General features: G+C 40.9%; 1 long non-coding RNA gene across 3 annotated transcripts; it reads right to left on the minus strand.

The window, feature by feature from the left end:
* Positions 1-1,206: 1,206 nt before the first annotated feature.
* LOC139794911 (uncharacterized) lies at positions 1,207-17,471 on the minus strand. Of its 3 annotated transcripts, none has more exons than XR_011725310.1 (6): positions 15,654-17,471; positions 14,821-14,957; positions 14,439-14,534; positions 13,850-14,006; positions 5,540-5,692; positions 1,207-1,318 (listed from the first exon to the last, which is right to left on the minus strand). It is a non-coding gene; the product is annotated as an uncharacterized lncRNA (long non-coding RNA). The 3 variants fall into 3 exon arrangements; XR_011725308.1 differs by having other exon boundaries at positions 5,520-5,692; XR_011725309.1 differs by lacking the exon at positions 1,207-1,318 and adding an exon at positions 1,551-3,207 and having other exon boundaries at positions 5,520-5,692.
* Positions 17,472-18,796: the final 1,325 nt, after the last annotated feature.

Below are 18,796 nucleotides of genomic sequence, written 5' to 3' on the forward strand. Positions count from 1 at the left end.
CCCTTCTTTCAGGGAGTTGTAGAGAGTGATGAGGTCTCCTCTGAGCCTCCTCTTCTTCAGGCTGAACAGCCCCAGCTCCCTCAGCCTCTCCTCATAGGATCTGTGCTTGAGTCCCTTCACCAGCCGGGTTGCCCTCCTTTGGACCTGCTCCAGGACCTCAATATCCTTCCTAAACTGAGGGGAAACATTACTAACATTACTAACATACACTAACATTCCTCCCTAAATATGTCATATAGTCTGTAATTTTATATTTACTTCCAAGCCACCGACAAAAGTGTTAACTACTGATAGTTCTGCTGCCAAGCCCTGTGAAAATCCATCAGAAACCATCTTCATTTAATTCATTTTATATGTCCAAAAATCCGTCTTTCAATCCACTTAGCATTTTTACTGATGCTGTGTAATACTAAAATTTAACATACAAAAGTTATGTACTGCTAACCCAAGCTTTACAAGACCCTTCCAAATATGTATTATGTCTCTAGCATTATGTTTATCTATTTAACTTGTGATCTTCTCTAGCATTATGTTTATCTATCTAACTTGTAATCTTCTCAGTGGGACAAAATAAGGGTGGTTTGACAAGACTTATTTTCCCTGCAATCATGGTGCTTGGCATTAAGTACATTGCAGATGGAGGGTGTGCTTTTTGGTTTGACTTTGAGGAATGGCCCATTTTATCATGTGTAGCCATCTGTAGAAGTGAGATGGAGCTTGCCATGGGATATATCCAAGAAAGTGTCCAAATGGAAAAAAAACCCAAAAACAAAACGTGTAATTAATTTGTTTTGGATTTAATGACAACATCCCTGAATGTTTCCTTAAAATTTAATGATTGGGTGGAAGATTAATAGCCTCAGGATCTGTAATTTACTTTTTTTTTAAATTATTCTTTGCAGAATAAAATATTAATAGTGTCTTTTCCTCTTCTGAAGCATATATCCAGCACTGCTGATGGCACATATAAATGTAATGTCTGTAGCTGTCATTTTGGCATGTGGCTCAAACCTTATCCAAGATGCTACACTTTTTTTTTTTTTTTCCATAGTTCTTTCTACCTGCAGTGATGAAAACACTAAATGGACATAAAATACACATCAAGCTTCAGTAAGTATTACATGATTAGTCTTGAATCCATTTTTTCAGGAGCTGTTGAATTCAGATACCTGTTTATGTAGATGTCTCTAACTTGTCATTGTCTGCCTGAGATTTTACAAGAGCTTTCCGTACTGACATGAGTTGACCCTGAAATGAGCTCACCTCTTATTCTGCCATCATCTTAGCATTCAGGTTTTTTTTTGTTTGGAACAGGTTCCTGAAAACAGAAAGTACATAACAGTAACAATGATGAGAGCAGTGATTTTCTCTCTTTTATACATCAATGGGTTTGCTAAGAGGTAGATCTCTCAGAGATTTTTATCAAAGTGAAATGTAATTGCTCCTATTTTCTAATAAAAGTTGGATATTTTTAAGGCAAAATGGGGAGAGAACAGGGTGAACAAGAGGGATCCTCTAAAGGGGAAAATGTAAGATAATCTTTCATATGGGTACAACTGTACATCTTTATTTAAATTCACAAGTCAACAATTCAAGGTTTTGTGCACAAACAACCTCAGAGCAACCCAAAACTTGATCTTTCTTATGCATTAGAATGACCTGTCCATCTACTAATTTGTTTATTCCTTCATTATCTCTAAAGTAAAAATGTGTGTGATGAAGCTTGTTTTCCTTCTTGGCAGGGTCTTTTTGTTTGTTTTAGCCACAAACACCAAAATGTATATGCACATTGCTATGTCAGGCCCAGATTTAGCAGTGCTTTCTCTTTTTTAAGACATTTAAACTGAAAAAAAAGCAAGTCTATTATCCCCTGTACTTTGAGTGGAGGACAGTGAAATACAAGTTCTTAGATCCTCGGTATCATTCCAAAATCAGACACAAGAAAGCTCTGTCTCAGCAAGATGAGATAATTTCTAATTTTAAAAAGCCATTTCACCATTTATTTTTCTCACTTTCAGACTTTTAACTCCTGTGAAGATAGCTCTTTTTTCTTATTTAAATCCACATATTTGCAGTAATTCAGTTAATCTTTGACAGATCTGTTTAACAAAACATTTTAATGTATCTCCCTGATACAGTTGAACTAAGTGCATGCACATCCAGTTTTATTTGGGTTTAAATTGAACATGCACACAAACCCCAATTTTTTTTTTCCACCCTGTGTTAACAAATATCCATTCTGCCTTTCCTTTGCTTAACATATGCAGTTAATCAGTACAAGAATCAATAACCTGTTTATTCCAATCTAATCAGCTTCATTTAAAGCAGTGAGGCACTTTTCTTTCCATCCATCTTCACTTTAGTTTAATTTAGTAATTTCTGTGCTTCATCTTGTATTTCTGTAATTAAATTAATGAATCTCATGCTGTGTTCTGCTTTGTTTAAACAGATACCAATTTAAACAAAACAAAACAAAGAAAATCTCAGCCACCTCCAAGGTCAACAGCCTCTCTAGTTTATTTTTACTTCATGTCTGCCTGTCTTCTTTTTCATATGTTTTGGTCAGCTGTGAAGTAGTTTATTTTGATACAATTTAGTCTTCCCAGTGAACAGGAGAATTAGGAATTCCACAGGCTACTCATACTTTCTAGACTGTTGCTTCAAGCAGGGATCAGGGATTTGTTTCATGCTCTTAACATCTGAAGATCACCCTTATCCCCATAATACAAAGGAGAAAAAAAGTTTCAATTTTTTACCTAAAATCTGCAGTTACCATAAGGTCCTGTAGTCTCGCTGAGTAATCATGAACCTGCCCAATCTAACCATTAGTTTTGCCAAAAATTATGCACTATTAATGGATGAAATGGTAGGGAAATGCCACCTGCTTCTCTAAGCTTTGCAGGATGCTTTTCAGAATAAGCTTCTGAATGGTTTGCATCCAACAGTTCAGATTCTTTAGTGTAGAAATCAGCCTGCAGCTGTTCCTGCTAAAGAAGACATCAGTAGGAGTAGACCCACAAAGATTATTTCCCCAGGAAGAAATGTGTGGCTTGGAAGTAAATGCAATTGTATAAGCATGCAGCTATTTGTATTTCATTTTAATTTTCAAATGCTCAAGCTTTGTAGTTTGAAACTGTGCAGCCTTTGGCAATGAATTTCTATTGCTGTGTCTCCAGGGAAACAGGAAATGTGAACACTGCCCAAAAACTGGGGAAAAAAAAAAAAAAAAAAAAAAAAAAGAAGAATGTAATCCAAAACAGCAAGCAGGTAGATCTCTCTGAAATTATGCCATGTTTATAGTCATAAATACTATCATGGCAAATGGGGATTCTGGTTCATACCATATTCAGTAACCTGGTTCACCATAATTACAATGTCCTTAATAAAAACAAAATTAGTAGACTCCTGAAAAGTGATGGAAAGTGTAGTCATGGTGTTTTCTTCTTCTTTGTTCAAAATAACAGACGTCCTCCTGAAAACTGGTCTTTCAGGCAGAGGAAAGCAATTTCATTAAGCAAAAATCATAGACACAAGGGTTGCAGAGGACCACTGGGGTTCCTGGACAGTGGTGTCTCTGCCCAGAAGCTCTACTGTTCAAGGTCAAACTCACCTTCTTACCCTTTGTGTCCCACATTAGTTCTATGGGAAGTCAAGCTTTGACCTTCCCAATTTTGTCACTATGGATCTGAACTTGAATACCCTCCCTTTGTTGCCTGACCATGTTTGTACTCATAGCTAAGCCAAGCAAGACCAAGTTTCTGATAATCTCCCTGGCTTTCTTGCATAACAGGGTAGCTGGTTTGGAAATCTCTTCAAGTTTTCTTCAAAAATCAACCAGCTTTCCTCAGCACTTTTAGCCTCTTGGCAGTTTCTCAGGTATTCTGCCCAGCAATTCCCTAAATAAGTTACAGTCTGCTCTCCTCAGGTCCCAAGTCCTAGCTCTGCAGCATGCTTATGCAACCTTCTCCTGATCCTGAAATCATTTCTTAGTCACTGCAGCCTCAGATGACACTCGCCACCAGTTTTCCTCTGTTTGTGAGCAGCAGGAGGAGGAGTTTACTGTGGCTGGCTCCTCTAGCATTTGCTTTTAGGTTATTATCACAAAAATGCTATCTAGGAACTGCCGAGGCTTCCGCAGTGCTGTGGTGTTTCCTCCATAAACACCAAGGCCTCAAATCAGAAACACTTTTCATAACCCTCTATAGACAGGTTTGTCCGATTAATTTTCTTGACCAGGCAGCCTGTAGCAGATTCCCCACCACAGGCATTAATCATCACTATCATTCCTCCCTCCTCTGCCCTTGACTCCGTAGTACATCTCCACATTCATACACAAGCTCTGTGCAGGGAATGAACTTCTTGAGCCAAGTGCAATTCTCACTCTCTGAGCCTTTTTGAACACCCTGTAACCACCCATGGCCATGATGTGCACCAGCCCAGCAATTTTCCATAACTCTGCCCAAACCATAACCCTCTGATTGCACCTGAACCCTCCACTTCCCTTGTTTACTGCCTCTGCACACTGTTCTTTCCCAACAGGATGTGGGAGTCTCCCTCCAGCCTTCTCACACACCGACCTCCTCCATTTCCCCTGGTTTCTCATTTACATATGGAGGTCCTCTCCCTCGGGTTTATTTGGGATGCTGAAAGCCTCTCTCTCACTCTGTTGGCATCACAGTTAAATCCTGCTTCTCAAGTTTCTCTGCTTGAGAGATCTGCAGGCATATTTGCTTTAGACAAAAGTATTTAGTCCTTATCAATTGGATTGCATTGTTATTCACTGACTCACTGCCATAATTTTAGTACAAACTGAACTTTGCTGAGGAAGAATACGTTTGGCTAGACAAGGCACTCATGGAAGTTGCAGATTACATTCCAGGCTTTAGTTTATAACTCTCAGAATGTCAGGTTTGGGGCACTTTTTCCAAACATAAAGCTGAATGTATTTTTGATTCTGAGTAATCCCAAGTGGAAAAAAGGATCCTGTCCCCATTCTTTTGTGTAACTAGCTTGCATGACAAGAAGTTAGAACTCCCATCAAGGGCTTTTTTATCAGGGTCACATGGAAAAACACAGGGAAACATTACATTCTCCCCCACCCAAAAAAAGGGAGGACAGATCATGACAATGTATACATCTGATAGAATATAAACTCCCATTTACAATTCTTCAGATCAGAGTTCAACCTGGCTGATGTTCACCTATGCAGAAAGCGGGGTATTAATTTCACTCAGAACAGACTGAAAGCAGAAGTCCTAAGTTTAGAACCGAATTCAGCTCAAATACATGCAGTTATTCAGGGTCTGTGAGCTCTGTTTCACCCAAAATTTCTGCACTTGGAGTATAAGCACACAGTCAAGGATGACAGATGTATGACAGCCTGACAAATCAGAAGCCCTTAACTGAGTGAAGTCATGGACCACCATGCTCTTCACTCAGTGTCCCAGATAGAATGCACTAACTTAAGCAGTCTTCATCATTCTTAACAGGCTATTATTCTTGTGCTGAGGTACTTACACACACATATGTATTTCCTTACTTTAGACAAATGTTCTTTCAAGTCACCATTATTTTTCGTGGAGCCAAACTTTTTCTTCAGATCAATCATATTGTCAGCTTTTTTGCTTCTCACTGCACTGCTGATTTCAGACACTCATTGCTCAATGCTAAGGCAATAGACATTCAAATTTCCCTGCAATTACAAACAGAACCCATCAGAGATGAAGTGTGCACATATAGGAAAGAAACATTCAGAAGATTTCAGAAGTTTCAACTACAGCCAGATGGTTTTTCTTCATAATTATTTTCTAAAAATCAAAGACAGAGCAATAGTCTTCTTGCATCCAGGCACTACAAGAAGTGGAATTTAAATTTTATCACTTTCAAACAACTTAGGATGTATGTATTTAATGGAAGTAGCAGCAACATGGTGAATAAATAGGCTTTCTGGTGAAAACTGGACTCACACTCTGGACTGCAAAAGAACTCACAGTATTCCTCAAGTCACTATTGTCCTGGCCAGAGGCATTATTGAGCTTGTGGACCATCGATCAAAACCCTGGGGATATGATGCAGGCATTTGCTCTATAATGCACATGGTCACAATTGGGTCAGTTTTTACAGGCTAGGCTGGTGTATCTTATTTTTATAAATAATGACACGTCGCCTCAAAGAAATCAGTGGACTACTTGAAAACAGGGGCACTGTTAGAGAGAGTAATACAATTACACCATGGACATAAACTTTCTAAGAAAAATAATGCAGAATATTACAAACTGAAGTATTATATCCCCAAAGTTCTCTCCACTGTAAGTAAAAAGAGCTTCCATCACTCTCTCTAATGTGGTACCTGTTCCATCGACAATACGCCTCCTCTCTTGGAAAAGGAACACTATTTTTCTACCAGACATTTTTACAAGATGCTGCTAGCAGCAGGAGATAAATGATTCACCCATTCATCCACCTGGAACACTACAGCAATTTATTCTTTTGAGTGCTTCACTTGTTGGCAAATTATACAGCAGCAAAAAAAAAAAAAAAAAACAAAAACCGATCGAGTACCCCTTTTATTCTGTACTGACTTTTGGGTTGATACAAGTCACAAATAGGCTCCAAACTAATGACTCATATTTATCCCATACTTCTTTTCTAATCTTCTCTTTGAGACCAAGATTTTCTTCCTCTAAGTGATCAAGCCAAGCTCTCAGAGCAGTTATTTCCATAACCATTGCACAGCCCCACAATCTATTGCAGCAGAGAAAATGAATGACCAAATCCAAGGATGAGCAAACACCATAGCCTAGGAGTAAAGGATCTGGAGATCTGAATATGCTGCATGATACCTAATTAAGTAGAGCAAGAATATCCTCCTAACTGATTGGCTTGGTGAAAATAATCCATTGATAATACAGAATAATCCATTTTATACTTCTCTGCTGTTTTTAGAAACATTTCTTCTTTGGAAACAGTAAGAATTGTGGCAGTTCATGACCAATATTTGAATGGGACACATGTACAAGTTTCCTAAATAACCTTAAAATGTCTGTTTCTGGTCATTAGGAAAGAAAGATCTCCTCACTAGTAGGTATGAGAACTGATAGAACAAACAGTGTGCAGAGGACAGAGGATCAGAAAGATTGAGAAGCAGGATTAGGGAATTTGTTTTTAGGAGAAGACCATGCATGGCTCTGTGATGTAGGTGAGCCTGGCCTCCCATACTATAATCACCCTGCTTCCAGAGAGAAAGTCAGAAGAAATGTGCCCAGGCTTCATTCAGTAAGCTGTGAGGTATTGCTTTATCGGAGCAGATATGCTGTCTGCTGATAAGTGTGCACATACAGACCATTTAATGTATGATAAAAACAATTATATTTTCCATTTCTTAATATTTGACAATCACCATGCCCTCAGAAAGGGCACATGGGTTAGCACAAATAGGGAGGTATCTGATAGAACTTAGATTTAAGTGACAGAATTTAAACTTCACATGGGTAGGTCATCACTAAGTAGAAGCATTTGGTCATTTTCATACCACCAAACAGCATTTGCAACCAGATGAACACAATGGAGGAAAACTAAAAATCATTTTTAGCATATTACGTTACTCAGATAAGAAACAGGCACAGCTGCAGCAGGCACAGCCAAGAGCACAGTCTGATTTCACAGTTGCCTGGCACCTCCACATGCCAGACCTAAGTAGTGAATGCAAATAACTTAGCTGGGTTCTTGTTGGAATTTTCAGTGAAAATTTCAATGAAGACTTATGAAAATGAATGTTGGGGGGAAAAAAAAATACATGTATTTTACCCCTGCTGAAAAATGTTGGTGATCTTTATTCAGAGCAATATTTCCTCTGGTTTTAATGTCTGTTTTATAAAACCAGCAAAAATTTGGTCAAATCTTAAGACTTTGGGTGGTTCATGTATGTTCCTTAGAGACTTTTGTGTTATTTAACCAGATACCATGCTATTTTGGCTGATCATGTCTGAACCTTTCCGTTTTGAACAACTCCACCGTGCAATGAGCTTGCTCTTCAGATTTGCAATAGTCTCTTGCTTTAGGCAAGGGAAAAGAGAAGAAGAAGTGAGAATGGGAAGTCTCTGCTGAGGGTGGAGGCAGCAGGCAGCTGAGCTGTGTTTCTTCAGTCAGCCTGGCATGACTTTTTTGGCCACAGAAACAGCAGCCCCCGTGCAACCCCACCTTTCCTCTCAGAGGCTGTCACCACGTGTCTGCACAGTGGGACTCTGTCCCAAACAAGAGCACCAAGCACCACCAATTAATCACCATCATCACCAACCTGTGTCAGAAAGGTGTCTCTTTGGCTGCCACCTTCTTGCAGTGCCCGCAGCTCCCGAAGCAAAGCAGACAAAGATGCACCAGGACTGTGCTTGTGTAGCCCAGCTCCACCTCAACAACTTCCCAGCCTGACAGCTTGATTTTATTTTTTGACGTAGCAACTGCCTCCCACCCAGAGAAGACACCTTCCCCTACTCTTGAAGAGTAAAATCAACACCCTGAGCATACTTGTTCTCTGTGGTAAAGTAGATGCTGCCGCTGGCGAATATTTTCATAAAACATAGGGTTTTATGAAGATAAAACTTGGCTGCACTCTCTGGCCAAGATGTCACAGCCCAGTACAGTAAGTTGTAAATGGCTTTTTTTTTCTAAAGTAGCCTAGAAAAACAAAATAAAAATCCTGGCAGGTAGCCTGAGTCATAAGAGTTTCTAAATACAGCATATGGCAAAATGAAACGCGGTCACCTTATCATGAATTAAATGCTTCTGTGATATCAAAAGGAAGAGAAAATAAAATTGTTCAATGTTAAAGTTTGTGCCCAATCTACAATTGCACTGAACTGATGGAAAACAGATTTGTTAGGTTTTTTACTGGTTCTAGCTGCAATTATGTAGTGTGGTTTTTTCCATCTGAAGCAAAAAGAGAATTTTCAGTAGCAAAATCAAATTACCAGTTCAGCAACTGCCTTGATCACAATTGTGCCCCAACATCCCTTCTCTCTCCAAAAATCTTTTTTTTGTTTTTGAACTTGAAGTGGACATATTTTCACAAATATATTTTTTACAGTTCACTGGGGAAAAAAAAAAAAAAAGTGAAGCTGCTTCCTAACACCATGCTGGACCTCTGATATAGCAATGACTCAGTAAGAAGAGTTTCCACTCCTGAATCCGTTAAAGTCCTGCAATTCTGCATTGCAGTTGCATATAAACCTCCAACCCTAACTCATCTTCACATTATTACAGTCCTGAGAGCTGATATAAACCTGTCACAAAGCAGCAGGGCAATACACAAGCTTGCTGCCAACACTGCTATTAGAAGCCAACATAATCTGAATCCAAGCTCATAAGCTTAAGAAATGTGTTTTTCTTTTAGGTTACTGATTGACAAGAGCTTTAATAAATAAAGCTGTAAACATGATTTAGCTGTTGCCTAGACAGAAATGTAAAATATATAACTTTGTATCTGATTCTTGGTAGTTTTCCAATAACCATTGAACAAATATTTCAACTCTCAGTTGTAGTACAACTTAGAAATTTTCTTGCAATACTCTGTGTTTCCAGAGCTCTGCAGGAAGAGAGGGAAAAAAACCCAACCAACACAAAAACCAAACCAAAACAACAAACAAACCAACCAACCAACCAAAAAAAAAAAAAAAAACCCACACCAGAATAAAAGAACACACCAGTGGGTATCACTGTCACAAACTATTGATCCTTCAGTAATCCCTGGGATTTGACACTGGGTGCACTTTACACTTTAGGGTTTCTCAGCTCTCCTAAAATGTCTATAACAAAAGTGTCACTGCAAACAGATTGCAAATCCCGTGTTGAGCAGCAATATCAAATTCATCCTAGTACCAAAGCCAAAATGCAATTTCATTATAGACTGGTTCTGTCAATAATGACCTGGCCCACAATTGTGTATTGGAGTTTCCTGTAAATATTGAGTAAAGAATATGTCTTTTGTTTGAACATTTCTGTGCAATAATTATTGCTGCCTGCAACTACAATGGGTGGCAGTAAAGCACATTTTTCTTCCCTCTTATTTCAACTTTTTGTTTCACTATTTGTGCCTGTGAATACCCAAATTGCCCACACCCATGCAGTAATTGTACCAAGTAAATACCTAACATCCTAACAAGTCTGGCACTTAAATTGCAGTTCTAGGCCTAAAATATTTACACTGCAACACAGAGGAGTTGAGATGTAATTTCCTATCAGTCTGTTTCAGGCTAGCAGCAAACTCCAGAATAATTTGTGGTCAGCTGTGTTTGCACAATTGTCTTTACAATGGTTATGGCTAAATGTTCACTTCAGAAAGAGAAAGTGAGCTCTTAGATTTAGGGAATCTGACTTGGTTGAGCTGACAGAATAAACAGGTCCATGCCAAAAGGTGTATAGTGTCTCAGTACACAACTGTCCATGGCTTCTTGCCATGGAGATGCCATTTCAGATGTATTTCTGAAATTTCTTGCAATGGGCCCTCCAAAACAGGGGGACTGGGGGTAAGTCACTTCTCCTCAGTGACACCTTCCCCTCGTCCCTGGCCTCCAAATGGGCACACAGGGCACATGCAAGGCAACTCATAGCTGCCTTTATGCATCAAGGTTGCATTTCCCACTCAAGATTCAGGCTCCTGTATTTCCCAGGAAGAGTATTTTGATTCTCCTTACCAGTGGGGAGACTGCTCTCTTGTTTAGCTCCTTCAGATGACACTAGACTCATCTCCTGGTTAATTTTCTTCTGCACATCACAGGCCATGTGAATTTCTAGGCTTTCCAGAAGCATTTGAGGCTATAATCAAGTTTAATACTTAGTGCTTACTTATTAAATTTGTATGCTACATATAAGGCAACTTGTCAACTAGCAAAACTGAGCAGATTAATCAGAGCAATTCCCCTTCCATTCTTCTCTGAAGTACAGTATTCTGAGATACAGCATCAAGGTCAATATCATTAGGGGCTGACTGTATGCCTAGTGCTCTGGATAGAGGCAGGTTCCTGTGTTGCTTTGGGCTCTCCCAGGCCCCACACCAGGCTCCACACAGCAGAGGTGCCATTGCAGAACCCCTCACATCACCCACATCTGCCAGACTTACCCAAGACAGCCTCCACAGGCCCCCACTAGAGACTTCGCTTCCTAGAAATTGCAGGAAAATATTATGGTGTGTGGTCCTCTAAATACTCCTCTTACCTGGTACACCTTGATTTCCATTTCCAGTGCTCCTCTGGGGGGAGCATGCTGAGTGCTTTGAACAGGCTCTCCAAATGCCTCCTCTGTGCCTATTTATCTGATTGTGGCTCTCACAGCTGGGCACAGGATACCTGCACTAGAAGCACCAAGACATGGGAACTTCACACATTCTCTCTCAGAATTGCTGTGTTTGCTTGTACTGACTTGGGACCTTAACTTTCCTTTTTCTTTTCCTTTCCCTGCCCCTGTTCCTAAATCCTGTAGCATATAATTTGTCCACTCTCTGGAAGTGTTCAAGGCCAGGTTGGATGGGGCTTTGAGCAACCTGATGTCCCTGCCCATGGCAGAGGGGGTAGAACTAGATGAGCTTTAAGGTTCCTTCCAGCCCAAACCATTCTATTGTGTCCAGTTCTGGGCCCCTCAGTTTAGGAAGGATATGGAGGTCCTGGAGCAGGTCCAAAGGAGGGCAACCAGGCTGGTGAAGGGACTCAAGCGCAGATCCTATGAGGAGAGGCTGAGGGAGCTGGGGGTGTTCAGCCTGGAGAAGAGGAGGCTCAGGGGAGACCTCATCACTCTCTACAACTCCCTGAAAGGAGGGTGTAGCCAGGTGGGGGTTGGTCTCTTTTCCCAGGCAACTCTCAGCAAGACAAGAGGGCACGGTCTCAAGTTGTGCCGGGGGAGGTTTAGGTTGGACATTAGAAAGAATTTCTTTACTGAGAGGGTGATCAAGCATTGGAATGGGCTGCCCAGGGAAGTGGTGGATTCTCTGTCCCTGGAGATATTTAAAAAGAGACTGGATGTGGCACTCAGTGCCATGGTCTGGTAACTGCAGCGGGAGTGGATCAAGGGTTGGACTTGATGATCTCTGAGGTCCCTTCCAACCCAGCCAATTCTATGATTCTATGATTCTATGATCATTAAGAGTCACCTCTTTGCCTTGGCCCCACTCGAGCTGCAAGATGGGCAGGACAGGTTCTTCTTCACTAGTTGTGCCTTATTATATAAGGCATCCAGTAACTTCTCCAAGTTCATAATAATACAAAACAAAAACTGAGAGGAAGGAACGTGGGGTCAACCAGTAAAGTAGGTAGATTTAGTCAGCTGTAGGAACTTGTCTCTCACCCTCATTCAAATAGAACAAGAAATGCTCTCCACCTCCTCCCCCTGCTCTCCTTCCTATCTGATCATGGCTTTGCCTCTGCATGCTAAGTCCTAAGGCAGGCATTTACTTTGCTCTTAGAAGCAGAGGAGCCATTAGCAAGGCATAGCTACCTTTTTACATTTTCTTGCTTTAATCATGCTTCCTATTAAACCCTTGAGAGAGTGACACAAAGGTTAGCATGGAGCTCAGAGAGCCAAGTAGGGAGTTCCTGTCTATGGAAGGGGAAGGCTGGAGATGTGGTGGAGGGGAACACTGTGATTTTTGCATGCAGTGCATCCCAGCTGTTTTAAAAAAGTTTCATCCTTCCATCAGAAATATCTCTTGCTATGAAAGACCTGTTAGAGGTGCCTCTGCAGAATCATCTCCTACTCAAAGGCCAGCATAAGCAAAGGTAGGGGCAGAGAGCTGGCCTCTCCTCCTAGGAGGCAATAACTGCTGACCCTGATCTCAGGGACTGTCACAAGAAACCCCTGGGTGAGGAAGGGCAGGGGGATGCTGAGGCTGGGACAGCTGCCCAGCCTCATGGGTGGAAGCACAAGACATCACTTGCTCTGCTCCCAGCCCTCCTGTGAACCAGTGCTGTTCTGACCTGGGGCTGTAGCCCTGGCAGGGTTTTAAAATTATTTAGGTACAGACAATGGGCCCCAGGACTGAGCTGTGCACCCTCCAATCTGGTGTTAATGCACTGGAGATAACACTGGGATACAGATAAATGGAAACAGACCAGAACAGAGCAAATCTGATACCTGCTCTTTGCAGACAAACACAGACACAAATTTTCTGTGAGAGATTCAAACCTGTGAATCTAAAAAGCCTCGGTGTTGTAGGGACAGGCCCCCTGAGCATTGATTCCTCCATGCTCCATTGCATGGCAACAGTATCTTCAAGTGCCCTCATGCACAGATTTCACCCTTACTGTGTCATCTCTTTCACTTCCTTTCTTGTGGTTTCCGGGGACGAGACTTTGTAAAAAGTGATGTTCCATTTTCTACTTTCAGAAGGGCCTCTGTGATGGAAAGTTTCCAATATTATATTATTGACTGCTCATAGATGGGCCAAGTAGGAAGGTTAGGAAGAATTCTGCTACATTTCATCTGAAAGACTTCCAAGTCTTATTCAAGTACTGTGTTGAGCATTGTTATGGAGCCAGAAATGCAGAGGTGGGCCACATGACTGAGAATAATGCACTTCACCAGTCTGAACACTCATTGAAAGAGGAAAAAACAACCATTGTGAAATTCAGAAACCAAAGGTAGTTCTCAGAGTTTTAGAGAAAAGCAAATTATAAGCAAAAAATAATGAAAAGTAGAAATTACAAAAAACAAAAAACAAAAACAAAAAACCCACAACCAACCAAACAAACAAACAAACCACAAACCAAAAAATCCCAACCAGCCAAACAAAACCCACAAGTGAAAGAGAGGGACAGCCAAACAGAACCCACAAGTGAAAGAGAGGGACAGGAGTTGCCAGAGGTACCTGCTTGCTTTTAGCTAATGAGGCTTGACAGTCAGCATGATCTTCCACAGCACTGCTGTAGTTGTTCTGCAGTGCATCTTCCATTAGAATACTGCATTCCCATCAGTTTCCTGTGAGCAAGTTTTTGGTCTGCATCACTCAGGCTGCACAGGCACAGCTGGAGAGAAAAGGAGAGGCTCTGAAGATCTGCTGCACAGGGCTTAGCCAGTAAAAGCAAATCTCAGATAACAGTCAGCACAGGGCTTTTTGGGTCATAAACACAAATAGATTTCAAGCTTTTACCACCATGGTCCTAAAACACATATGGCTGTGCAGAAAAATTGAGTCTCTAGTTCTAGCACACTAGGTCAATGGTAAGTATAGGTTCATTATCAATAAACATGCTCTACTGTGCTTGAAGAAAGATCAAATGTAAAGTAAATGGTTAAGTGGGCTTTTGAACAGAAAAGAAAGAAATGTGTTCACTTCCATGCTTTAAAAAGCAAAGATGGGAAACAAGATAGTATTAGTATGTTTTTTTCCTGCGCCATAAATTCATCTTGTCTTCATTGTCTCTGGGCATAAGCAGAAGGCTGCTGTCTCACTGTACCTGAATGTTGTAATTTGTATTAATTGTGTTGTTGATAGTGACTGGAAACAATCCTCCATCCATTAGGAACATCCTCCAAGGAAAATGCATGAGAATCTAAAAGAATAGAGATGGCTGTTCATAAATAAGAGCAACATTCATTTAGTTATGAGAGTTCTGTCTAATTTGATCAGAAAAAGGCAGCTCAGAGGCCAAGCTGCTACTTGATATGAGCACGTGATGCACTCTGCCCTGGCTGTGAAAGTAGGCTGTGTACTAGAAAAGAGAAGAGCATCTATTATCTCTCTCTGGGAAAGAAAAAAACCTGATTCATTCCAGAATATATTTCCTACCAAGATGCTGTGCTACTTCTGCCTCCACAAGCTCCCACAACCTTACCTACCATCTGTCAATCACTTATTGCTGGTTCTATCTCAGAGGCATCAGGACATCTTATTCATCAAAGGCATCTGGATTTTGCACGGTAGTACAAATCCTGTTTCTCAGTTATGCTAAGGAGGTCCTCTGTGTCACTGTCATCTAAATCAGGGCAGGGTTGGCCTATGTTGTATTCTTGTAACAGTTGTTTGTGAAAGGCATTATTAGAGGTGAAACAATAGTAGCTGATATTGCAGGATGAGATGAAAATGAGGAAACATGAAGTTAGAGTGATTATTTAAAGCTACCTGTTACCTTGGGGCACGTTAATGTCACCAGCAAGACTTGTCTTCCCTTCACACTACATACACTTCCTTTGCCAGTGTCACTCAAGGTGTCCCTTTAGCAAAGAGGCATCTAATTATCATGTAGCTCTGGGTGGCACTACAGCTAAGAAACCACCAGACATAAATAGCTTGCACACAGCTATGACAGACCTGTCAAGCAATCAGAACTGCTGCCTGATGATGGGAGAGCTCAAAAGGCTAATTGCCAAAACTGAAAGTGGAAACACTGACATCTCTCATGAAGAATAATTCCGTTTTGGTGACATCAGAGTGGTGACATTCCATCTGAAATTTTTATTCTTTCAGAGAGCGTTCTCTAGAACTCCTAGTGGTGAATCAAGTTAATAACCTGTGATTATGGGAATTTTTTAAACGAGTTGTTAGCAGCTGGGTTCTTTGCACCACCGAAGGGAAGGAGTAAGCACAGCAGCAAGAACTGCAGAGGGCTTTGTTCTCCCTGGAGCTCAGTGAGGATGGAGGAGAAGTACCTCCAAGGATGTGCTTTACTCACCCTGCAGCTTTGAGGATTCAGAAGCTGTGGAAGACTTAGCTGTGAAGCAAACACCCTCTGAAACACAGAGTTGCTCAGTGGAGGCAGAGTACGGTATATCCTGTCTGTAACATTCTGGTCACTGAAACAATCCCAGAGGACAAAAATTTCTCTCTGTTAAGGAACCAAAATGCTTGTGTTAAAAAGAAGATGACTTCAAAATTCTCCAATTGGTCTATAACAAAATTACATGCACATCATTATAAGCTGACATGGCAGAGAGTGATAGTAGAAGATACTATGATTAAAACAGGCAAACACAAATGTTGATGGTGCAGATGCATGTGTGAAAGTGCCTCTGATTGGGGATATTTACAGCAAAACATATGGCAGAGGAGAGGGATGCTTGGGGAGCTAATAGGCTGGATAATAACTCTACTGCCTCCTACTCTAACTCTACTCCTGATATATTTTCCTTTACAAAGTAGGAGAGGCACTAAAGCTTTCCAAAGTTTTTGAAAGTGCTTGTGAAGCTTTGGAACCTAAATTACAGGATACTGGGAGTACAGAGATAGGTTTAGCACAACCTTTCTCACTGATTTTCATGTGACCTGGTCTCACCTAGCAAATCCACTGGGTCTGACAGAGCAAATGCTGGGCCATGCAGAGACACCAGTGCCCAGTGGAGCAGCAGGAGCTGCTAAACCAGCAGAGTGTTATTCCAGCCAGGGTTTATGATGCCTCTGGGACCCAGCAGACTCCACATGCTTGGATTATTCTGTGCAATCACACATATACAGCTACCTTTTACTACACTTTATGCACCATGTAAATAAACCACCCAGCCAAGCTGAGGCATGGTTTCATCATTTCATTGCAGCCTCTTCATCACATTTGATTCTCCTGTACTTCATTCACACGCTTTCGAACCAAAAAAGTCCCTGTTCAACCAACCTAGACTGCAAATCTTGCTGTAGCTGCACATACTCCTTTGAGCAGCAGCTCTAAGACAAGGATCTCACTCTTTTGTTCTTCTCAAACACACAGAGGCTCTTTTAAAAACAACATGGCATTTGTACCACTTGCAGGACTAACAAAGGAATTACAGGGGCAAATAACAGCTTTCGGGATCAAACTTGACAGAGAAGCTCATAGGAGATTAAATGTGATTTAGCATCACACTGTAAGTTCTGGCAAGGAGAAAATGGAGACTAATTGCATTGGCAATAAGGAACAATTGCAATGAAGCATCTGATACACTGCATTTCTTCTTACTTCCTCTTAACACAGAATTCCTTATACAAGGAAACTGTTCCTTCACTGCCACTACAATATTTTAGCCAGGAAAAAATACAAAGGAAAGCATAAGGTAGTTTTATCTTCTTATGGGTCTCCAGAAAAGTCTTTAATCTACAAATACATACAATCACATCAGAGCAGAGGTCTGACCAGCTGGAGTCCTGTCTTCCACGGTGATCAAAAGTGGATTCATGAGAAGATTACAAAAATATCCAGAACAAGCATATGCTGATATCTCCCACAGATATTCTCATGGCCTCCAAGAATTTGTAGCTCAGGCATTTTGTCATCCAGAAGTGATTGCTTAATATTTAATAGCCCTTGGTAGATTTGTCTTCCACTATCCTTTGCAGTCTCCCTCTGAGTTCTATCAACTTCTACCACCTACCACATCCTGCAGCAAGAAATCCCACAGCCTAATTGCACGCCATGTGCAAGAACCACCTTTTGTTGTTGTTGTTGTTCTTCAGAGCTGGATACATGCTGTTCACCTGGGATGCACCTTATGCTGGAAAAGACTGTCAGCATACACTCCTTGTCTATCCCTTCCATCTGACTGATGGTTTTACAGAGCTCTCCCCCAGCTGCACACTACTTGTTCCACCCAGCAACCTTCCATGATCCGTGTGACTCCTTTGGGAACCTTTCCAAGTTCTCGGTCCTTTCTCAGGTGGGGACCAGAGCTGCATAGGCTTGTCACCACAGGTATATTTGCATTCTTATTTTTGCTCTCCTAAAGGGAACCAATTTGCTTTATTTCTTTTTTTACTTGTAATAACTCTGAGATTTCATTATTTCATGGTAATTGTCAAGTAACAGGCTTTTTATACATTTTTTCCCCCCAGATGCATCATTTTAATGACACACTGAACTCCATATGCTGTCTTATTCTGCAGTTACTGTTTTGTACAGCCTTTCTCTGGCCACCTCTTGCCCTTCGTATCTTGGGTGTCTTAGTATGATATATTCACTCTATCACCTCAGCTTTAGTCCTTTTTCAATGTCATCTCTGAGCACATGAACAGCACAAAGGAAAACTCAAAATCCTGTGGGAAGCCACTGGTAACCTGCCTTACCCACCACAAAAGTTGCCTATTTACCACCCTCCCTTAAACACAATAAATTATTTACATATATGACCATCTCCTCACATATCCAATGGTTGTTTAGACTCCTTGAGAGCCTCTGTTCAGGCTGTTGAAGGGAATTTCAGGGAATCCAGAAAAACTGTATCAAACCCTTATACAGGTGTTTGTTAACACCTTCTGAGAACCTCAATATGTTCGCAAGGCATGATGGCACATCCCAAATATGCCACACTTGTCCATGTATTTACTTTAATACAGTTTCTGCTAATTTGAAAACTACAGATAATGGGTTTATCAGCCAGATCACCATTGCAATACTTTTTAAAAACTGGCAGCACATCAGCCACTTCCAGTCTTTGGGTATTAAGGCAGTGTTAATCAAGAAGCTACACACCATAGCTCATAATTTCACTGCTTAAAAAAAAAAAAAAAAAAAAAAAAGATAATCATTGAGTTCTTTAAAAATTCTTGAACACTGGTCTTGGCAGCATGTTCATCTTTGTTTCAGTCCACTTGCCCCATAACTTTCCCCCACAATGCTTCTACTCGCAGCATCCCCTCTGATACATCTCCCATAAAAAAAGGTTTAATTGTGGGAACCTCCTCAAGCTCTTCCACAGGGAATGCAGAAACAAACAAGTAACTTCTTAAAAATTGTGATATTGACTTATCTGTGCTGAGCATTCCAAATCACCTACTGGCCCTATGGACTCTCTGGCAGGTTTCCTGCTCCTGGTGTATTTGAAAAAATATTATTATTAGTCTTGAAGCCTTAAG

The sequence above is a fragment of the Heliangelus exortis genome, chromosome 3 (genome assembly GCF_036169615.1).
Source record: "Heliangelus exortis chromosome 3, bHelExo1.hap1, whole genome shotgun sequence".
Taxonomy (NCBI): Eukaryota; Metazoa; Chordata; class Aves; order Apodiformes; family Trochilidae; genus Heliangelus; species Heliangelus exortis.